The sequence below is a fragment of the Humulus lupulus genome, chromosome 3 (assembly GCF_963169125.1).
Source record: "Humulus lupulus chromosome 3, drHumLupu1.1, whole genome shotgun sequence".
Lineage (NCBI taxonomy): Eukaryota > Viridiplantae > Streptophyta > Magnoliopsida > Rosales > Cannabaceae > Humulus > Humulus lupulus.
The window spans coordinates 167,479,251-167,487,352 of NC_084795.1; positions in this window are offsets into that span (position 1 = coordinate 167,479,251).

An 8,102-nucleotide genomic window follows, 5' to 3' on the forward strand; every position below is an offset into this window, starting at 1 on the left:
TCAAATAGGGCATAAGCCCAAGCCTACAAACATACACATTCATAACATATTCATAACGTATCATATTTCATAACATAACACATAAGATAACATAAGCAATACACATATAGATTCTATCCTATTTTCCTTACCAAAGTTACCGGGATATGATGGACTGAGTTGGGACTTTTGGAACACTCCTAAAACCACATGAGAAAGGGTGAGTCTTATGAAGAAGAAAAAATGAAAATGAATAGGAAGACTAAACCATTGAGAAATATGCTTACCACAACTTATGTGCTTAAGAACTTGGATTCCCTAACCAAAATAAGAATGAGGTTAGGGGACTGAGTAGAAGGCTTTGAGAAAGAAAGCAACATGAAGCAAATGAAATAGAGTTTCGGGTTTACCTCAAAGACTTGCACGACCAATCTATCCACAACCGAAATACTAAAGAACCTTACTTCCCAAAGTGTTTGATAAGCTAAAGATGATTAAGCTTATGACTTTCCCACCCAAGTGTTTAACTCTCACACTCTCCTAGCACTTGCAGCTTCTGAACTTAGAGTAAAAGGTGAATAAATGGCTGGGTACTAGGTCCTATTTATAGAGTTTGGGAATGAAAGTATCTTGATTTTACTTGAATAAAAATAATGGCTTTTTAGGTGAAAAATATTTGAATAATCGTTCAGCAGAGGCTGAAGACTCGTTCAAAAGTTGCTGGACTTATGAAGGAGTTTGAATGGCTGAAAGGAAAAGAATTCAAAAGTGTTTGAATTTATGCTGGAGGAGGCGATATATCGCCCCCTATAGGCGATATATCGCCTGGACCATTGTTCCCGAGGCGACCGTGCATCGATTCGTGTTTTCCGTATCTACGTGCTGCGATATATCGCCCCCTATAGCTGCGATATATAGGCACACGCTGAATATTTAAACACGAAATTACACATTTTGAGCTAAGTTTGAATGGAGTAAACAGCCTTGACTAAGCCCTCAACGTATTCAAAGCTGCTGACTGACCCTATAACATTCAAACTTTACTCCTTATTAAATTAAATTCTCAAAAATCTTTAATCCTTTATCACAATTCATAACATGTGCTTAAAATCCTATTGGTTGATATCTAAACCTTATAGTATAATAAATATAATCCTTAATATCAGTCATATTAACCAACCTTAGGTTAAAATTAATATTCTTAAACTATAGATTAAACTTAGAAAATCTATAAGTACTACTATGAGTGTCCAAATAATTCCCAGTCTGAACCAAAAATCCACAGTAACAAAGATAATACTAAACATACTATAATACTACTAAATAATTAGCTAAGTAAAGTTCTTGGACTCTACAGTTATCATAGCTAAATTTAAAACAAGTAAAAACTATCTTCATAATTATGTTCAATTAAATAATCTAAAAAGATTGACAGAGTTTCCTCTATTAATACATCATATCATATTTAGAATATGAACTAAATTCATAGGAATTAAATAATTCAATTAATTCAAACAACATGCAATTTTTCAAATAATTCAATTAAATAATCTAAAACAATAATATAACACATAGTTATCACGACTAAATTTAAAATGGGCAACGCTTCTCCTATATTTGTAATCTAACCATCTGTCAATACCAGTTCAAATAATTCAATTAATTCAAACAACATGCCATTTTTTCTTCCTTATATCTCCCTCAACACACAATTATATATATATATCACACAACATACTTCACTAAGACATGCAAGTTCTCAACCTTTCGTTATCACCGCAACACATAATTATAATCTCAAAACCTACTTCACTATGGATGAATATTTAAGATATTCAAATTCCTCTAACATACACTTTTATAATATTAAAAAAGTAAAAGAATATACCTCTTCCAATCAATATCAAGTTGTTATAGTGCTCCTCACTAATTCAACCATTGAAAAATAAAATTAATGCTTGAAATATTATAACATGGAGCATATTGTACTCAAAAGTAATACAAGTATGAATGGGAACCAAAAAAGATGTTGTGCTAAAATAAATGCTAGTCCAAAAGAATGAAACTTAGAGTCCAATATAACTATGAAGGTTGTGCTCAAATAATGTCTATTTTGTTTGTGCACGTGCCTATTATTTAGGAATGTAATGACATGCTTGCTTGCTTCTTATGCTCACTTCTTGGCTCTTGGCAATAATCATTAAGCAACAATTACAAATAATATAAAAATCATGCCAAAATACTATACATAAAAATATAATGTTTTGCATGTAATACTATACCAAAGAAGTTTAGCTTGTCTATTATGTTGAATGTAATGTGTTGCATATTCTATAATTAAACATATTATTAAATGTAAAATAAAGACAATGACATGCTTGCTTGCTTCTTATGCTGACTTCTTGGCTCTAGGAAATAATCATTATGCAACAATTACAAATAATAAGAACCAATGGCAATAGGAGCAAGATTCATATGGCTTCTTGGTCGAAGGTTTGTCTGCCTAAAGCATATGGTGGTCTTGGATTCAGAAATGGTTTGGTTTGGAACCATGCCATCTTAGCTAAATATATATGGGCTATCTCTGAGAAGTATGATATGCGGTGGGTTAAATGGATAAACTCAATCTATTTGAAAGGCTCAAACTTCTGGTCTTGTAAGCTGCCTCTTGATACTAGCTGGTATTGGAGGAAGTTATGTAAATTGAGAGGTAAATTCAGTTGTGATGACATTAAAACTGCTGGTGTTTCTGGAAAGTTTCAATCATCAAAACTATACAACAATACTCTTAGTCAACAACAGGTTGGTTATCATCTAGCTGTTTGGTGTAGATTGTCTATTCCTAAGCACAAATTTCTGTTATGGAAAGTAGTTAACTCTCAGCTGCTTGCTCGTGACAATTTGCTCTAGTTCTGTGTTCCAATTGACTCCCTTATGTGTCCTGTATGTGGTAGCTATGCTGAAAGTCATTCCCATCTTTTCTTTGCCTGTATTCTTTCCAAACAGGTTATGAACCTTATTTTTGATTGGATGGCTTTTAGTGCCTGGCCTACTGAGTTTGATAGCTGGAAGGTCTGGCTTTCTAGCAGAAAACCTGACATTCTATTTTATATCACAAACATGATTTTGGCAGTTGCTGTCTATAGCATCTGGAGGAATCGTAATAGATGTATCTTTGACAATTATTCTTGGACTGCTGATGGAATTGCAACTGAGATAAAATCTATAATACAATACAGACTTTACATTGTAAAAAATAGGACGTTGTCTATATAGGAACAAAGATTTTTAGCTAAAATAACAATGTAATTAGTTGGGTGGGCCGGTTTTGTTGATTGAGCTTGTATTTTTGGTGGGGATTTCCCTTGTTATTAGGCTGGGTTCGTTGAGTTTATAGCCTCTGTTTGTTTAGTTTGGTTGGTTGATTAATGAAGTTCATTTCTTCTTCTTGATAAAAAAAAAAGTTTCAATGAACTAATTTTCTCTCTCTAATACTTTATATCAAAACAAAATCAATAAATATAAATTTTCAAACTAGAACAAAGCAAAGAAAATACAAAGTATATCAAGGAAATACACTAAGTGCATTTTATCAAATACTTTGTGTGCAACTCAAAATCCAAACTAGAACACATAGTTATTTACCAAAAGACATCCATAAATGACAAAATCAAAGGTAATGTGTATATAAATGAATCTTATTTTGCATGAAAAAGACAAACTAACCTTTTATTTACAACCACAAATTCGAACTCTAAACATTGAGATTTTAGGATTTTAAACTTTGAAATCTTTAAATCTATACAAAGAAATCAAATAATTAGTCAAAACTACAATTAAACACATATAAAACATAAATGTCCATACCAAAATAACAAATAAATGGGTTGATAAATGGAAGACATAGGCTTGAAGGGACACCTTGCGGCTGTTGGAATATGGAGGAGACACGTGCAGGTGGCTGGAGGAACGACCGTCGGCGTCACACGTGGCTGGAGGTTTCGACGTCGACGGTTGTTGGAAGAGAAGCGGTCGACGGTGGCTAGAAGAGAAGCAAACAGCTATAAGTTTAGTTGTGAGGGAGAGAGAAGAGGGAAAAAGAAAGAGCAAAGAGGGAAAGAATGAGTTTAGTTGTGAGGGTGGGGGGAAATTAAAGTTTGCATTTTTTTTACTGGGGCAATGCCAACAGCTATAAGTTGTCGCTATTGGAGGCAATAGCGACAACTTATAGCTATCGGGATTGCTCCAATATGTTAGTACTTTATAAAAACTTTATTTAAACATATATATATATATATTAAAAAATCATAACTAATAAATTTATATATTAATTTTTTTACAATATTTTTCCAATTAATAAAACAACTCTTTTTTAACTAATACAAATTTTATAAATAGGTTAAAGAATAATATAGTTTATAATATAAATATGTAAAAGAATAATAATTTTAAATTTTGATATAAAAATTATTATAAATACAAAAGTTAATAATATGAAAAATTTAGAAATAAAAAAAATCTAGTTTTAAAAGTTTTTAATAAATAAATAATTTTTATAAATATATATTTACATAATTTAATTTATTTTTAAAATTATATTATTCATTAATTATATTTTTAGATTTTTTATTTGAATTTTGGAGACATTTTATGACTGTCGGCATTGAACTTTTATTAACTGTAGGCGTTGGGGTCAATAGCGACAACGTTTAACTGTCAGCATCAGACTTTTATGAACTGTCGACGTTGAGGTCAATAGTGACAACTTTTAACTGTCAGCATTGGTCTCGAATTAACTGTCGGCGTTGGGGTCAATAGCGACAGTCAAAAGCAATGCTGACAGTTATTAGCTGTCGACATGGTCTCTATGCCTACAATTTTTAATTGTCGGTGTAGAGTGCTGCTAAGCAATTACGACAGTCAACTTTATTGACTGTCGTTGTTGGGTGTCGGGAAAGCCCAATTTTGTAGCAGTGATAATGCTCTAGGATTTATATTTAACAATCTTTTTTATACACCTTTGTGTTTTCCTTTCATCTTAGATCTATTATCATATCCTTGCCTTCTTATATCATTGATGCCAAGTTTCAAATTTTCAATTTCTTTTGTAAGTTCATCAAAAAGGCCTTTTCCTGAAGTATCATCCACTTTCAAGAATCCCAAAAAATATTCTTCCACTTTTAGTGGACTAGATGAAGTATCTACACACCTCAATATAACAGACATTTGTTCTTGATGACTTACATCGGGAGTACAATAAAGTATAATTGAAAAATATTCTGCTTCATTATTTTTTCAAAATTATATTTTTCACTTCTCTTGCCAACAATTGTTTCAACTCATTTTGAATATTATGTCCCAAATAATGATAATGAATTTCACTATTTTGAATACGTCGAACATGTTCTTTTATTATTGGATCAAATTCAGCCATCATTTCAATTAAACACAAAAAATTTCCATTGTTTTCATGGTAGATCTTTCCATTACTTCTACAAAATGCCAAATTGTTCTTAGCTAGATTTTTGACAATCGCAATTATTCTTACTAAAACATTCATCCAATGTTATTTCTCTTTCTTAAACCTTTTTTGAGCATCTTTATTAATTGTTTTGTTCTTTGATAATCTCAATTCTAAATCAAATCAAGCACTCATGTTAACTATATGTTCATTACTTGTTTCATGACTCTTCAACTTATCACTTAGATGTTTCCAATCTTTAGTTCCTCTGTTACCCAATTGGCTTATCATACTAGATTTTTTACCAAACAATTTACAACAAAAACAATATACTTTATCAAAATCTTTGAATACACTAACCACCTTCTATAATATTTTTCTCCTTTTGATAACTTTCTAATATAATAAGAAGTAGAAAAGTATCTACCATTTTCATCATTTGGGAAATTGAAATCAATTACTCTAATTAGACCCTATTCTACTAATAATTTTATTAATTTATTATCAAGATTTTTCCATCTTCACGGATTATAAATATAATCTAAATCATCCTTAAGATTTCTAGTTTCCATGCTCTCTTCAATATTTTCATGACATTCTTCATCAACCATCACATCATCTCCTAAATTATCTAAATGTGATTGTTCATTATTTTCTTTACTTGTGTTACTTTCATCTTTTTTATTAGTGATAATAAAGTTATCTAAAGATCCTCTTTGAGATTCAATTAAACTTTCTACTCTTCATTTTTTCTTAAGATTTTCACAACCCAAAGGATATTTTCTTTTAGACATGCTTAAATTGTTAAGTACAAAAAAAATCACAATGAATTCAATAAAAAATAAATTGTTGCATATACCATATAAAAAAAATTAAACTAGTAGGTGTATGAAAGAAATATATAACCTTGATTTATAACAAGCAAAAGCAAGTGTTCAACACTCTTCAAAATGATATTAAATATGAATCTTTTCATTGAACTTTGAAGTTTTCCTCTCTTTGAAGAAAACCTATAAAAAAAAGTCAATACTTCAAATTAAGATATATATATATATATAAATAATAATATTAAAATTTATCAGATAAAAGAACAAAAACAAAAGGAAGAGTTGAGTGTGTATTTGTACCTCTATTGATGCTTTCACTTTTTCTTTGTAGTCAAAATCAAACAAAACCAATGGCAGATTTTAAAGAATATAAGATATAGAGAATGAGAAAAATGTATAATTTGTAATGTGTATAGAGAATAAGATAGTTAAATGGAATATATATATATATATAAATGTGGTAATTGATTATTAAAAAAAATTATAAGAAATTAGTCATTAAAGTAGTGCAATTGTTAGCACATTAAAGATAATTATTGGGCCAATGTGCCTTAGGCAATAACTTCTTGGGATGAGTCTTCACTCTTGGCACAATAAGATGATTAGTATGGGGCGTGTCTTTTGGTTTATTAAAAAAAACTGAAACTTAATTTGAAGGCCTCTTGGGCTGAGGGGGCTTGGACAACGACCCAAGCCACCCTACCCTTCAACCGGCCATGACCACCACCACCTCCCTATAGAGCTCTACTTCAACACCGCCACCATTCTTGACATTTTCCTTGCCATTGTCTTCATCACCTCCCATCACCATTGAAGCACTCCGCCAAGAACTAATCTATTTTTTTTTTAATGTTTTAATGACTCAAGTTTAAAACAAAAACTTAAAACCCCAAGAAGATTCACTTCATACACTATTTTTAAAGGTTTCTAAGACATCTATGCATAATTTATTGGGTTTGATTGATTCTTTTTTTCCAGATCTAAATCTATAAAACTCTGCAAAATTTTGAACCAAACAATGCTATTGTGATGCTCTAGTGATGCACCAGCAATACCATAGAATGGTGCTTTAGCGATGCTATTACAATGCTTCGATGATACTCCAACGATGTTGTAGCAATGCTCCTACGATGTTCCAATTTTTCTATGATTTCTAAGGAAAAAATGATGCTTTAGCGATGTTGTTATGATGATCTAATGATGTTGTAGTGATGCTCCAATTTTTCTATGATTTCTAAGAAAAAAATGAAGCTCCAGCGATGTTGTTGCAATGCTTCGACGATGCTCCAAGGATGTTGTAGCGATGCTCCAATTTTTCTATGATTTCTAAGAAAAAAATGATGATCCAGCGATGCTGTTACGATGCTCCAACGATGCTTCTGTAGTGATGCTCATGCGATGCTGTAGCGATGCCCAACTTTTTTTATGATTTTTAAGGTAAAAATGATTCTCTAGCGATATTCCACCGATTCCCTAGCAATGTTCCAACAATTTTGTAGTGATGCTCTGGGGATGCTACAATGATGCTTCTTGTGTGATGCAATTGTGATGCATCCACAAAAACTTGATTTTTATGTCCCAAAATCTTACATTTGCAATGCAATAGTGATGCTTTGCACTGAAATTTGACGAAATATTTTGGTGAGGCATAACTTTTCTCTTAAACGTTAGTTTTATTTGATTTTTTTCTTTGTATTTTTTCGAGATCTACACTGTTGTCTTGTTTTTTCATCAACTCACACGAAGTGATAAATGAAGTGTTATTTGTGTGTAATATCTTAGAGCGGATCTTTAAAGATGAACAGTGAGCTAAAGAAAAGAGAAATAAATGGAGC